The sequence below is a fragment of the Harpia harpyja genome, chromosome 1, assembly GCF_026419915.1.
Source record: "Harpia harpyja isolate bHarHar1 chromosome 1, bHarHar1 primary haplotype, whole genome shotgun sequence".
In the NCBI taxonomy this organism is placed as follows: Eukaryota; Metazoa; Chordata; class Aves; order Accipitriformes; family Accipitridae; genus Harpia; species Harpia harpyja.
The window spans coordinates 1,865,160-1,880,184 of record NC_068940.1 but is presented as its reverse complement, the minus strand read 5'-3'; the positions used below and the strand labels follow the sequence as shown (position 1 = coordinate 1,880,184).

The 15,025-nt window shown below is 44.3% G+C and overlaps 1 protein-coding gene across 5 annotated transcripts in view; it reads left to right on the top strand.

Moving 5' to 3' along the window:
- The window catches only part of TNS3 (tensin 3), a 242,930-nt gene that overhangs the window by 30,002 nt on the left and 197,903 nt on the right, over nt 1-15,025 (top strand). The window contains exon 1 of one of the 5 annotated variants that reach the window (XM_052795133.1): nt 3,584-3,599. The exons of the other annotated variants lie outside the window; for them this stretch is intronic. The gene's annotated coding sequence lies outside the window, so the exon portion shown is untranslated. Of the gene's footprint in view, nt 1-3,583; nt 3,600-15,025 lie in introns of those variants that run through there. 5 annotated transcript variants of the gene reach the window in all.

Sequence of the window (15,025 nt, the reverse complement as noted above, 5' to 3'; positions counted from 1 at the left end):
ATTAGCAGAGTAATCCATGAACCATTTTCTCTTTTCCTGAGGGAACCGATTGTTTTCCTTTAGATCAGATTTAAGAAAATCAGGGCCGATCAATTGAATATTCTCTTATATTACCATGTGGAGGGTTTTTTATGTTGGCTTTTTCTGTAAAGGACTTTACTTATTTTACAACTCTTCCATTATAAAATACTCTAGCAGAAAGTTAAAAGTTTACTGCCTGTCTTTGTTACCTTGGGAAGAGGCCTTACCAATGAAAGGTAAAATCGTATTGCAGCAAAATAAGTGTTGCATGAAGAATACTGAGCCTGTAGTACAGACTGGGATTTAGTGGTGGTTGTTCATGCCAGAATACAGAGCTGCTGGGGAGACATTTACGAAACACTGTAAATTCTTATGCTACTGTTTACGTTACATAGCTTTAAGTGGCTCCAAAGAAACTGTTATTTTGTCATCTCTGACACTGAAGTCGGATTACAAATTTGTATTAAGTGGCCTGCTTTGAAAGGGTGTACCGATTTTTAGGAGCCTTGCTAAAGGGAAACTTGGTATCTGTCAAGTACTCTTGACACAAACGTGATGTGTATCTGTGTGCCTTACGAGTGGTTACAAACAGCATAGGTCATCACTGTATATATTTTATGCACGTGAAAGAATACTGTTTTGGTTTGGATTTGTGTTATTTAAGCAAAATAGCAACAGGTAGATAGGACTGAAAACCATTTTTCTGTGCCCTGATTTCTGCATAACTCGCTCTCCAAGTTCGTGGTGGCTGACAAGTGTGGATGGTTAGTTTCAGCTCAGTGATGATCGAATAAGCAGTCCCTCTTCATTCCGATTTAAAAGCTTTATTTGTTTACCTGATACATTACTCAAATTTGGGTCCTTTGTAGAAACCAGTAGGAGTAAAGCACTATGCAAAATCAGAGGCAAGTGACCCCCAGCGTGTAAAAGGTATGAGTCACTACCATCACTCCTCTTGCTCCATTCTTTGGAATTTTTAAAAGTGTTTGTGGTGTCGTTAAAGCAGAAAGCAAGACTATTTTGATTAGCAGGTTAGCGTAGCAACTCCCTTCACACAGCAGATTCCTTGATTCAGCAAGTGTGTATCTGAGATGAATGTTTAACTTGGTTGCTGACTACACCTCTAGGCAGGTTCAAATACATTTAAAGCTCTTGAAAAAGACACAGATTTTCTCTCTCCCTTCCTATTCTTCCCCATTCCTAGGAAAAGCGAGCCTGTGAGGAATTCAGAATACAGAGGTGATAATTAGGGATGTAAACATAGAAGAAGATATTGTTTGTCAAAGCCATGTGTTTTAAAATGTAGAGAACATGCAGTTACGCTAAGCTAACACTGTGGCAGTAACCCTACGTACTAAACTTCCTGACATTGAGTTTTCACATTGTATTGCAGGTGGTATGCAAAAATAAATACTTTATTTCTTCGGCTAGTGTCATTTATGTGTAAAAATACGTGCATCCACGAGCTGGTATCTGCATCTATATGAAGCATTGCCAAAGTGCAGGCATTTCAAAATCATGTGAGAGTGCTAAATCACATGATAGTTTAAAATGTTTAAAAAATATAAGAATTTCTGCCTTCTTTCCTTGGGGTTCAAGTTTTGAAACTTTTGCTTGAAAGCTAGAAGCTGATTGTAATTCTTTTTTTGTTTTGCTGGTGAAAGTTTCAGCTAATCACGTGATCCATGCGATGGGGCTTTAAGAAAAACACCAAATGTTGTGCGGCTTTGAAGGTGCTGATTGTGTGCACCTGTGCACTGCTGATTAAGAGCTTGATCCCGTTCCCAGACACTCCTGGCTTGATTTAGGGACATATTAGGTATTAGTTAAATATGAGCCAGACAGCGGGGTCGTGCAGATGGCATTGATCCAGCAGGAAGTTTAAGAGAAACTGTGTCCCAGAGAACAGTGGGATGCACATGTCTGAAAGGTTTGTAACACGTGTTCTCTTTCTCTGCTTGGCACACAGGAGAAGAGATTTAAGACGTGATGATGAATAAAGGATTTTGATTATGTCTGGCTTTTAAATATGCCGGAGCTTTCCTAGCAATACAACATAGTCTTGTCCAAGTGAGATGCTAAGCATGTCTGCTGCTAGTTTGTCTTCTGTTCGCTCAGTGTTCATTATATTGCTATCTCTTGGTAAGTAACGTATCTGTATTTGAACGTCATTGCCTTCCGTATGGTCACCTGTCTGCCTATTCTCATAATATGAAGCACCGCAAAGAACAGACTTAGATTTGAATGTTGAAGCCCAGCTCTGGGATCTCTAGAGATCTCCGTTTCTTGGGGTTCCTTCCTCCTCAGTGCAAAGGATTTGCAAATATTAACCACTGCATTGCCTAAATCAGCCAGGGGGAAATGCCTAGGGCCACAACGGGCTGGCTGTAAGTCTTGCCTCTAAGAGTGCCTACGGCATCTATTCCTGCTTAGGATTCACTTCCGTGAGCTTGTTTCTGGATCGAGCTACGAAGAGGCCACGTCGGTACGGACACCCTCTTTACGTGGGGTCCTAGTCATAAGAGGGACGTTCAAATCCTTTCCTTTCTCTCTAGTGAGATGCATCCACCTCTCAGGTGAGGCCCCAGCTATCAGCTGATAGCGCGGTCGGGGTTAGGTATCTCAATCCTATTAATTAAATTCCGCTTTGATTCAGTGAATATTTGATTTTTTTTATTTTTTTTTATTTATTTTTTTTAATGCAAGGGATGAGCCTCAGGTGATGCCTGTTTCAGCTAAGTTTCAGGGTAACACCGAGGATGAAATTCTTCACCGCAGGAAGGACACAAGCTCTCATTTCTTGCCTCTGGGGCGAGACCTCCGCTTTCTGAAGTGCCGAGCAGAAGGACGGCAGTACCCCCGTTCGCTCCCTGCCCTGCGGCTGCCTTTTTACATCGCAGCTGCGATCCGGCGCGCCCGGAGGACGGTGCCGGCTTTGCGGATCCTGCAGGAGCCCCAGGTGCGGAGCTGCCCTCTCCGGAGCTCCCTCAAGGGAGAGAGGCGATCCTCGGCGTTGGAAACACCGTCCGCGTCCCCACGAACGCGCGTACGCGGGGAACCTGCGGCCTCGGGCGGCGGCTGAGCTGCGGTTCCGCGGATCGTCCTGGCCCCCCGTCGTCCCCCCCCCCCCCCCCGGGGCCTCCTTTACTGCGGCCGCCCCGCAGAGAGAGGTAAAGCCCCTCGCGTCCCGGGAGCGGCGACCTCCCGGCCTTGCGCTTCGGCTGACGGCCGCCGGGGGACGGGCTGGCGAAACTCCAGCCTTGCGGGGACCCTGCGGGGTGCCGGCGCTTCCCCTCAGCCCCAAGCGATCCTCCAGCCTCCCCGGGCTGGGCGCGGGGCCGCGGCGGGGCTGCCCGCCCCAAGCCGGCAGCGGTGCTACGCGCCTCTTCCCCGCCTCCTCCTCCTCCTCCTCCTCACAGCCTTGATCGAGGCGCCGGAGGTTTCTCCCCGGCGGGAGGGACCGTAGGAAATAAAAACAAGGGTGCGCGGCGCTGGGGGAAGGGGGGGGCTCGCTGCTGCCGTTCTCCAGCCGCCCCGCCCCGCCCTGCCCGGCCGCCGAGCCGTGGTGGGGGAGCGAGGTAAACTCGGGCGGCCGCGGGGAACCGCGGGAGTGGCGGCGCGGGGCTTTGTTCCCGGCGGAGGGAGGCCCCTCGGCCGGGCCGCGGTAGCTCGGCGGCGGGCGCTGAGGAGGGGGCCGCGCTCTCACCCCCCCCCCCCCCCCCCCCCCGGGGCCGCCTGAGGGCGGGGAGGGACGTCGTGCCCGGCGGAGCGGGCCGAGGCGAGGTGAGGGGGGGGGGGGTCGGGGAACGCCGCCCGCTGGGAGAGCGTCCGAGGGTCCGCGGTACGGGGAAGGGCGAAGGTGGCGGGATGGCGGCGGGCCGGGTCCGGCCGAGGCGCCGGGAAGGCGGTCCCCCCGCTCTTCCAGCCGGGCTGGGTCTCTTTCTCTCCCGGAAAGTTACTTCAAGCCGCGGAGCTCGGCGGGAGCCCCCGGTGCGGGGCTGAGGCGGTCCGCTCGGCTTCTCGGGCCGCCGGGGCTGGCCCGGAGCGCTGCCTGCGGGGCTGCCCGGTGGCCGTGACAAGTTTTGGGGGAGCCACCCGGGTCTCTCCCGACGCCCGGCTTGTAGCTGCGGGCAGTGGTTCGGCACGGCTGGCTAAAAGTGGCAGCTGTCTCACAGAAAGGTCGCAATCTCCAGCTGTCCGCCGGCGCTTTTCGTAGCTGAGCGGTCCTTTGGGAAGGCCGAGGTTCAGGATCTTTGTGTGTCTCCTGACAACCGCCCAGGTCACAGACGCATTTTGGCATCGGCACCGAGCAGGAGCGCAGGCCGGACGGCTCGGGCTCCGGAGCCCCGGTCCTCCCAGCCGGGGCGATCCCCTGAGCGGTAAGGAGTCGTGCCTCGACCGAGCGCCTCATTTCCAAGCCTAGGATTAGGTGATAATTACAGCGTTTTGTGTAATTTGAAATGCTCTTTTTTTTTTTTGTTTTTAAATGGAATGCGGTTTACGTGTTACACGGTATATTATTTTTTTTGTGTTGAGGAGCGCCTGGTGGTAGTCGTTACATTTGTGATAGCAGTGTTTACATTTTACTAGGTACGGAATGAAATGGTGGCGAGAGCCAAAAGGGCCATAGCTGTACGAACGAGACTTTGGGTCTATTTTATGTGATGTTTGATAGGAAACTTCTGGATGCTGCTCAACACCATGACTGATTACAGATGTCTTAAGCTGGCTAATTTTTAAAAGAAACTGCTGCAGTTAGTTAGTCAAGTTTATTGTATAGAAGGCCAACTGAGGCTTTTGCTGAAACTCATGAGACTTCTGATGACTTTGAAGCTGTGAAATAGAACCTCTGAAGTCCTGGAAGTAGTGGGGTTTTCATCCCGTGTAGCCAAAAAGGGGGTTTTTTGTTTGTTGTGATTAAATTGATTACTTCTAGTAACTAATGTTTATTGGGAGGCTTAATTAGTCGTTTAATTTGTTGGAAGTACAGGTGCTCACGAATCAGTGCTGCATTGCCAAGAGTTTTCCATGAGTTAAATTAAAACAATCCAGTTCGTTTCAGCTTAGATGTGTATGTGCCACAGGGAACGACTATTTAGAGAAGGCAGCGTCCACAAGTGGTTTAATCAGTGTTCCTTGCAATCTCTGACATAACCCAGAGTACCTTTCTGCAGTTCACACTTTGTTTTACTGAACAACTCTGATATTTTGGGATATCGTTACCGTTGGCATTACCTTCTTTGGCCTGCTCTTGTTTCCTGGTGATGCAGCAAATATTTATAGCTGGAACATAGAAAAAAAAGATTCCTGTTGTGGGTTCTTTCTCTGGCTGTGCTGCTTGCAGAGTGGCACATGAGTCCGTCCCTTAGGCTTATCTCTCTCTTTGACCATAAGCTCTACAGCTGGCAGAAGATGTGGTATCACTGAGATGGTGATATGATAGTGCAGAAGATTAGAAGCAATTTTCTTTTGCGTCTGACAAAACCGAGGGAGAGTTTCTTCATCTCTTTTGTGTCTGACTTGCCTTCTCTGGAAATGACCAAAACGACAGAGAATGAGGTGGTATTTTAGAGAGATCAGTGAGGCTTATAAAAGTAAAACATTATTAGTATAATTACTTGTGTGTCTCCTAAACATACTCTTTAACAAAAACAAAAACAGAGATGGTAACCAAAATAGCAAGCAGTGCTAAATTTGCCATACAGGTGTAATGAAGGAAAACCAACTGTGGTCAAACATTTGCAATACAAGGAAATTAATCTAGAAGTCACTAAACGTACTACAAGAAGCATAATGGTTGGTTAGGCGTTTAATTTTAGGGCTGAGAGTTCTGTTTTATTCCTAGTGAGAATTTCTACCGGTGCTTTTCTGGTTGCCAGTGGAAGAATCAAATTGTTGACTCACTGGCACACTGGAAGAATCTCCTGACCCTTACTGAGTACCTATTGAGAATGTACAATTCCTACCATAGTAACGAGTGCTGAATGTGCCTTATCCATAAGCTTCACAAAGCTTGTCAGAAATCTACAGCTTTATGTTTTTGGGTGGAGAAAAAGAAAAGTACTGAAACAGCTTGCACGATACTGTTCGTCATTGTGTTCTTGTGATACGAAAAATGCCATGTATTGCTGTAAGTACAGCTTTGCCACACTTTTGCACTTTAAGTGCAACCTAAAATACTGCACGGGTAGTCTGATTCCTGATTCTGACACTGAGTCACTGGCTAAAGTTGGGAAGATGACCGTGGAAATGTTTATCCAGATGTTAAGTAGGGTAATTTACCTCACGTTGATGGTTTAAGAATTAAAATGAATTGCTTGAGTGAATAGCACTGTGGAGCAATTCCCGATGTTTACCACTCGGAAATGTCAGACCTTTTTAGCACTACAGTGCATCCATAGGCTAAGACTGACCAGCAACAAGGCAGTGAAGCCTAGAAAAGAACCACCTTTGCAGGTCAAGTTAACCTCAGCTCCTCTGCCTTCCACACAGCAGGCTCAAATGCAGGACTGAATGTAACCAGAAGTTACCGAATCGTAAGGGGAGTCTTTATGTATCAGCTGTGCAGCTGAGCTATTGCTGAAGAACCTTCTCTTGGAAAATCCCTCTTGGTGGAGGCTCTCTAGCCATGAAGGAAGATGCGTGTGATAGGAGAGGCCGGGGACAGGGAGTGAGTTAGTGGTTCAGGCTTTTTTTTTGGTTTGTTGGGTTGTTTGTTTGTTGTTTTTTGGTTGTTGATGTTGTTTTTTGTTTGTTTGGGGGTTTTGTTTGTTTGTTTCTCCCGGCCTTAGTACCTTTGTGGCTGGAAGGTGAGAAGCAAGCCAGGTGACTGTACAGCCTCTCTGACAGTCGGTTTGGTCCCCGCTTAATTGTTTCTTACACAGCAGGCCTGTAACAGGGATTAGCATATAAGTATTTGCAGGTGTTTAGCAGCAATTTATTTTAGTGAGGGGTAGAGTATAAGGTGGGGGGAAGCGAGCATCCTGGAAATGTCAAAGCTATTAAAGTTTTGGCAGGCCAATGTCCCCAAAGTGAGGCCTGCCATTTGATGATGAATGAAAACTGACTTTCAGAAAAACAGCCTGGAAGATGATGTTTCGCACCTGGCGAGAGAGCAGTCTTCTACCCTGCTCCTTGCAACACCCCTAGCACTCTGGCAGGAGTGTACTTCATTGTATTCCTTTTGGCTTTTAAAATTAATCCTTTAGTGCTGTGCTTGGAATGGCAGGATAAACATAATAAGCTACGTCTAATAAATGAGAGAGTGGGGAGGTTTTCTTATGTTTAAACTATCTTTATGGCAGTGTGGGAGAGTCTGCAGCGATAAGGGTAATGCACTTTGTGTCTGTAAGTGCCCTCTCTCCCTTTTTTTCCCCCCACTTGATTTGGTAGTCTCCTGTATTGATATATTTCACCATGTAACTGTGCTTTTAAAGTTGCTAATTCTTTTTGCATAGTTTAAGAATATAACTGGACTTGCGCACTCAGGACTTCTTAAGTTCAGGAAGGGGGTATAGGTGTTCTGTGCTTGATGTATTAAGGCAGAATTTCCATAGCCTGCAGGGTCTGTTGTAGTGATCTGCCAGTGATAGGAAATTAACATTGCCTTGCTTCATAGGGACTAGGTGTTCACCTTTCTTTTTTCTTTTTCTTCTTTTTTTTTTTTTTTTTCCTGCCCATGCTACTATCTAATTACCCTGCGGGTACAGACCTGTGTGATAACAGAATTGAGATAATGAATTGCTTGCGGCGTAGGGTGACAGATTGATTTGCAGTAATCTAATGGACAGGTGTGTTGATGCAGCCTGCTTCCAGTGCACCTCCACTGGAAAAGATCTGAGGAAATGAAGCAGCCTCGGAGACAGAGGAAGGGAAGATGCTGTTATGTCTTTGTAGTTCCTCAAACTACATAGACACTCTCTTAGCTTTGGGGATGGCAGAAGGAGGATGTTAATCCATTTAGGAATGTATTTGTGATTTGGGGGAATTAGAAAGAGAATGGTGGTGTTTAGAGAGCAGTCTATTAGGTTTACATATTCAGGAGGCACTTGTAGAGCTTAGCTTTTTAATTTAATCTATCAGTCTTGCATTGATTCACTGAAAGACAAAGGCGGTGGTGGTATCTTTTAAGCCTTAACCACAGAAATGAACAAAAAAATGTAGACTTGAGGTCATCTTTTTTTCCTCCCAGTTTGTTGAAAGCTGTGTGCTTGTGGACAGTGTGAAAAAGTGAGTGATTGTGACTTTCACCTGCAGACATATGTTTTTCCTTTCAATTCAAATGCTGTATTTTTTTTTTTTTTTTCTTGAAGGAGGTAATTTTAGTTGGGTAAACCGTGGAATCCCACAATGTAAGTGAGTTTGTAGTTCTTCCTTGTGTTGAAAAAAAATCATTAGACCTTATATAAAACTTTCAATGTACCGTCCTGCCCGCTTGCCCCTTGCCTACCATTTCTCAGACTGTATGTTTTGTATGCCCAGCCCAACTGATCAGTAGAAGAAGTGTATTTACAGCTGTCTTTTTAGTTGGAAGTAAAATGGGTTGGCTGCCTTCTTCCACAGGTCTTTCTGTACTTGCCCTTTTTCTGCAGTTCATACTACTAAAATTCATTTGAGAAGGTAAGGTGAAAAAAGAAGCCACTAACGTGTAATTTGATGAGGGCTGTTTGCATTGGCATAGTATTGTCTTGTTGAATGTGAGGGTCTCTGCAGAAATATTTTCTCTAGCAGTGCTTCTTTGCACCAATAAAAAAAATCAAGCATGTTGTACCTTCTGTCTTTTAGCATGAAAATATCTCAGGACAAAAACTTCAGGTTTTTACAAGGCTGCTTGATTGCCAAATTAGGACGCCTTTGTGTCCTAATCACCCATATTCATCCTGATTAATACACTTTGAGGCTTTTTTTCTCCCCTCAGGTTTCTGTATCTCTGAGTGGTTCAGCAGGTGGCTGCAGCTGAAAGTGGCCCGGAGGACACTTCCATGTGGCTTGCCACCTTTTCTCTGGAGGGGATGAGGAGGGCCCAGACAGCTGCGTGCCACGTTCTGCACCTCCTTCCAGCCGGCTGGTCAGTGTCAGCTTGCTGCTGTTGCTTCTTGTCCTTGCAGAAGTGGCTGCCTCCTCTTCCTCCTGGCCGCTGCAGCGTCAGTAGCTCGGTCCTCTGTGCTGGCTAGCGTAAGTCCGCAGCTGGGTTCGTAGTGGCCAGCGGAGATGGCTTGTTGCCACCAGGCAGAAAAGTTGATAGTGGGGGGAATTGAGGGCATCCCACTGGGAAGGAGGGAGGGGGGAAAGTTGGTTTTGGGATCTGAGACTAGACCATTGTAGTAAATACTCCACTATTCACAGAGCCAGGTACTGCAGCACTGTGTTCGGGGTGCTCGTCTGCGGTGTGGAAGCAAAGGAGAGCAGGAGCGTGAACCGGAGCCTTCTGCATCACGGGATTGCGTACCGGCTGAGGGGTCCTGTGGTCTTCCCTCTTCGTATGCGGTGCGTGCAGGCTCTCCCCTTCCTGCTTCGGTGCTTTGGTATGAGGCGGGAGAGGTTGCTGTACCAGGAGAGACTGAGAGGTGCTCTGGCCAGGCATGGCTGAAGCGTTCCCGGCTGTTTGATAACAACCACAAGCTGATGGATTACTCCATTAGAGGTTTCTTCTGGAGGTGGGGTGGTTTGTAACACGTAGCTCTAGGAGCGTTAGGCTCTGTACTACATCGTGGGCATCCTTTCCTGGGGCTAGTGAAAAGGGAGGCGCGATCTGTCTTCCACAGCCTTACATGAGTTTTCCCCAAATTGTAAAGGAGTTAGTCATGGAAACCCAACTTGTGTGCATCCAAGCTTTTGTTTTGTCTAGCTTTAACGATTAATAGGTGAGAGTCATTTGTTACAGGATACTTCCCTAGCAGTCAGTGTCGTGAAAATAGTAACTATGAGAGCAAAGAATATCTTTGTGGGTATTGTGTGCTTGTACATCTGGGAACCTGTGATTTCCTGAACATATGTGTTAGGTTTTGTTTACCTGGTGTATCTGAGCCTTTCTATAGTGTTTGCAATCCAAATGTAATTGTACTTTTGCCAGGTTATGGGTAATTTGCCTTTTTTTTTTTTTTTTTTGTGTTATATATATATGAAGAAACTTCAGCTGCCTGGATTTCAGTAACAAACTGTTCCCTTTGGGTTTGATGAAGGAGTTGTTATCTGATTTTAGTTCATAAACACACAGACTGTTGCTATGGTCAAGAAGTGAGAGCCTGGAACCTGACTAGGTCTATGGTTAAATTGATTGCTGTTGATTTTAGTGTGTAATCAATTTAATTTGTGTTTGAAAAACCTCTGAAAACACTTCCTTATGAACACAAGGTTCACTAATTAAAAATAAGCCTTTCCTGAGGTGTGCTATCTTTTTTGCTGTCATTCACTTATTCTTGCAGCTATCAGAAACTCTCAGCCTTCAGAATTATTTTTATTTTCAGTTGAGCCAGATTTGATTTGGAAGATGGAAAGTCAGGTACAGTTTATGACCTATTACTGCAGCTTCTGGGACACCTGGCTTTTCCGGTGGCTGTTTCAATAGATTAGGGTGTTTAAGATCAAACTCTGGGGGAGGATGTACGTCTTTAGTAGTAGACTAGATTTTAAGTAATAAATTTTTAGATTAGTAGATTTCAGTCAAAACACTGAGATTTGTTATTAGTCTGTTTCTTAAAATTCCTCTCTGCTTTCTCCTGTCTTGTCCAAATACTGGATTGGTTTTTTTTAGCTGTAAGGTTATAAACATCTAAAAACTGCTATTCTATCTTAGCTGCTCTTGCTTGTTGATTATGGTTCGTTGAAAGCAAAATTGTATTTTTCAAATATCAGCAATATACCTGTTTTAGAAGTGCATCTTCAATCTGTAAGCAAAATATGACAAATAAATATTGGTATGTCTCATACACTTTCTTTATAAGTTATGACTCTGGAAAGAAGTGACTGACAATAATTCTGTAGTCGTTTTCAAAAAAGAGCTCCATATTTTGTGCTTTTTGTAACCTTGCAGGTGTTCCCTTTCAGCAGATACTCAGCAGTGGCCTTGCTGCAGCTTGAATCCAGCTGTTCTGCATTATGTGGAGAGCTTTTCATGTTCTGCAGTATTTTTATGGGTGCAAATATTCCTCTACTTGTCTTATTTCTTTCAGTCTTGTATACCGTCGTTACTTAAAATATTTTGGAGCTATCCTGCCACTCCTTTGTCTGCTGTACAGAAGCATACTTAAGTGTGTAAGCTTGAATCTTATGTTAAGATTTGTCTGTCCGTATTAAATTATATATGTGTTTCAAGATGTGTAATTATGAGGCAGGGGAAGAAAGAGGCTTAATTCTCGCTGGAAACTTAATATCCTTCCATAGAGTTCTTGCCTTTTGAAGCTTAAAAATTTTGTGTTTTCAATCTAATATTTTGCTTTTACATCTGTGGTGCTTCGTTTGTGATACTGCCCCCCACACCCCTTGGTAAGCACTGGACTTTTCTCCAGGTAGTGGCTTTCCTGAAGCACAATGGTTTTATCGTTACAGTTGATGAAATGCATCATGGGATTTGTAGTTCTCTCCAAAGAAACTAATCTCTAGATGAATTACGCCAGAAGCCAGTTAGAACTCCATCCCCCAGGAAGCACAAGAGTAGCGTGCCAAAATCTTTTGGCTTTTGCTCTGAGTATTCTTTTGTCAAATACCTGCTTCCTCTGCTGCGCAAAGGTACTTTGAAGAAAACAGTAATTTTTAAAAACACCTTTTTAACTTTTTATTTCTATGTCACTGAAACACTTTGACTGTTTCCTGTGTGTGTACATGCTGTTACTCTCAGTTTTATTTTGGAATGCAGATGCTCACTCTGTTCTGAAGAGATAGTAGCTGTTCTTTTTGTACGTTAGAGGCATAAAGCTTGTCAACAAGCTGACCTTTCCTGAAACATAGAGACTAGGTCATGTGGCACCCCAGCTCTGATTATGGCCTGCAGGAGAGAGTGTGCTACTCCCCAAGAAAGAAAATTTGGGATCTAATTGGGAGAGTGGCTGTGTTCAGCTGTGACATCTGGAATCTGCAAGTACAGAACAGTGCTTCTGGGGAAAACCAGGACTGAAATGTTGACTCATAGTCTAGTTTAAGATAATAGTATCAAAATAGTCAGCAATAGTGTGGTTAAAGAAACATGTTGCCAGAAGGAACTGATAAATAATCAGAAGCGTCACTGAGAATTGTTTTTAAATGGCTTGTGCTCATTTGAGAAGGGGAAAGCACCTTGTCCTCCCTAGCTTAATGAATTAACACTTCATATAAACACTGAATTGAGCTGGTTAGTGCCTTATCTGTGTGCTTTTAAGTGAAACTGTTTTCTCTGCAGGTGTGAGATTTTATGAAAACGTAATTGTTCTGCTTAATAGAAAACATGGTTAGACTGAGCTGGTATTACTTATGTTTCATGGCTCTTCTTCCTTTTAATAGATTTTTTTTTTTTTAATTGGTTTTATTTTGTTTTTAAAGAACATGGTGACTAATGCTTGGAGCACAGGGCTGAAATTCAAGCAAAACAGATTTTACTGTTACACGTTCTCCGTGTCACTGACTCATGCTGATATTGTCATCAGTAACATAGCTTGAAATGTAAGATGATGCACCGTGAGAGAGTCTGACACTCAGCCTCATTGGGATCCATTTTCTGTCTTTCTGGAGGCGATAATCGTTCCTACCTCTTGCAAAGCAACTTCAGGTTCTCGGGTGCCATCTGCACGGTGATGCCTGGTGTTGCTTAAGCAGGCGGAGCTGTGGATCCCGCGCGTAGAGCAGGGCTGTGGGTGGGCAGTTCTGCTAATGGGTGTGGGCAAGCTCCTAACGAGCAGAAAGCCCTCATGGTTCCTTTTAAGCTTGGAGTTTAGGAAGAGCTGAGAGCTGGAGGGCCTTGTCACTCTTGAGAATCAGACCCTTGCCAGCGGGAAAACGCGGTTTCTCTTTGCTGATGGCACTTTGACGAGCTTTGAGTTGTGTTCCTCTGCTTTCAGCTTCCATTCTGAGTATTGTGAATGTCATTCCTTTCTTGGGCATCCTGGAACAATTTCTGCTTCAAGTCTTTCAAGGAAATGGATGCTTCTTTCACAGTTTGCTTGTAGAGGGAGCATTGCCTGTATTAACATTTTTGGGTTGTTCAGTTTACTTGCTTTGGTTTACCCATGTAGGTGCTGCTACAGTTATTTGTAGTTGCTCCCTAATGGATAAGTGCTCTGAAGACCTGTAGAGCTGAGAAAAGAAAAACATTTCAAAATAGATTAGGAGTGTTCAAGCAGGCAAAATTTTTCACTTCGTTGTACTTGAAGTGGTAAGGGAAATGAAGCATGTGTACGGAGCAAATCAAAGTTTTCTGTGAGTCATTAGCTATCTTTTGACAGCTCTCTGAAGAGTGGTGAACTTGCTCCATTTATTTCTTAATGACATTAAATTGGGCACCAGTTTCACTTGTTTACCATGGCCATGAAATTTGCTGTATATGCTAATAGATTCGGGAGTTTCAATTCAAGTAATTCTGGCTTACTGTATTCAGAACTGAAGTTCTCCTGCACTTTCCGAAAGAAAGGTGTTACACTCACGTGAAGATTGAGTGCAACTTCAATGTGATATGGCTCATACAATGAATTATTTCAGGTGTAGATGGATCCATTAGTTAAGAAATCTAATGACTGGGAAAAGCGTGAATTCAGCTGACTGAGGTTACAGGAATACAAACTGAGGATTTCACAGATTCAGGCACGTTGCCTAGAGGCACAGACAATTTCCTAGGTATTGTAATTATTGCTGAGCAGCATTCAGCAAGAGAAAAGGTATTCAAGAGAGAGGTGGTCAGTGGGAAAGCAGAGATAAAATGAAAATACTCCTGCTTAAAAGTGGTATGAAAAGGCCTAGAGAAGAAAGGAAAGAGCATTTCTGGGGTGATATTTTCAACCTGCACAGGTCTTTGAATATAGAGTTCCTGGGAAATGCAACAGTTGAGATCGCTTTGGGGCCAGAGAGTCTACATATGCTGTTTTGCCTTTGTGTTGACAGAAATTAAGAATTGGCAGACCTGAGTTATGTTTTGTTTAACCCAGACTGTTCTGTACTTCAGGAGTAGAAGGAGCATTTTGTGATTCTGCTTTGGCTCTTTTAGTTATTTGTCTCTTCCTAGGAATCAAGATTTAATTTTCAGGGTGAGGTATTTGTAATGAATAAATTGGGGGGGGTGTGGGGCAATGATAGATGAACTTTACACATACAGACTTCAGCAAGATACTCTGAAGAGTAATATATTATTTGGCTATAAGGTCTATACCAGGTGGTGAAGCACTTCAAGATGCCTTTTGTATTTCTCTTCGTTATTTGTAGTTGAATAATTTTTTTAAGGTTTGCTGTATTCTATTAGTTACCCATGTTGTAGCAACAAGATTATGATTAATCGTGAATAGTTGTATATAAATTTGTTTCCTATCCAAATGACTGAATCTTTCTAAAGGGGAAAGAGAAATATACTAGCTCACTGAAGAAAAAAACCAAACCTTTTCTTCTATTAATTCTGGTGCTCATATACACAGCAGTGCTTCCAAAAATGTGATATGATTTTAGAAACCAGTCCTCTGAGTACCTCCCCCTTTATTGCTAGCTTTCTTTTGTAAGTGAAGTGAAACTGGATTACTGCTGACATATCAAGTATGTTCATGCACAAATAAATTAACCTTCCTTCCCATCTGTTACATTATATGTTACTGTGGTATCTGGACAGTTTACATGCCTTCTCAAAGTTACTTAGCTGCACATCATCCCAGTCTTAAAAATACTGGTATCTCCATTTTTGGCATTTCCACGATCGAAATGGCGGGATGGTAGCTGAAATGGTTTGTGTGTTAGCTCCCTTTTATCTAATTTTGTGTATAGCCTCTCTGCAAAGGAGGCAGTGGCAGACTTGTGAGCGGTAATGAAATGAGAGAACTTCAAAGCCTGGGGATGGATT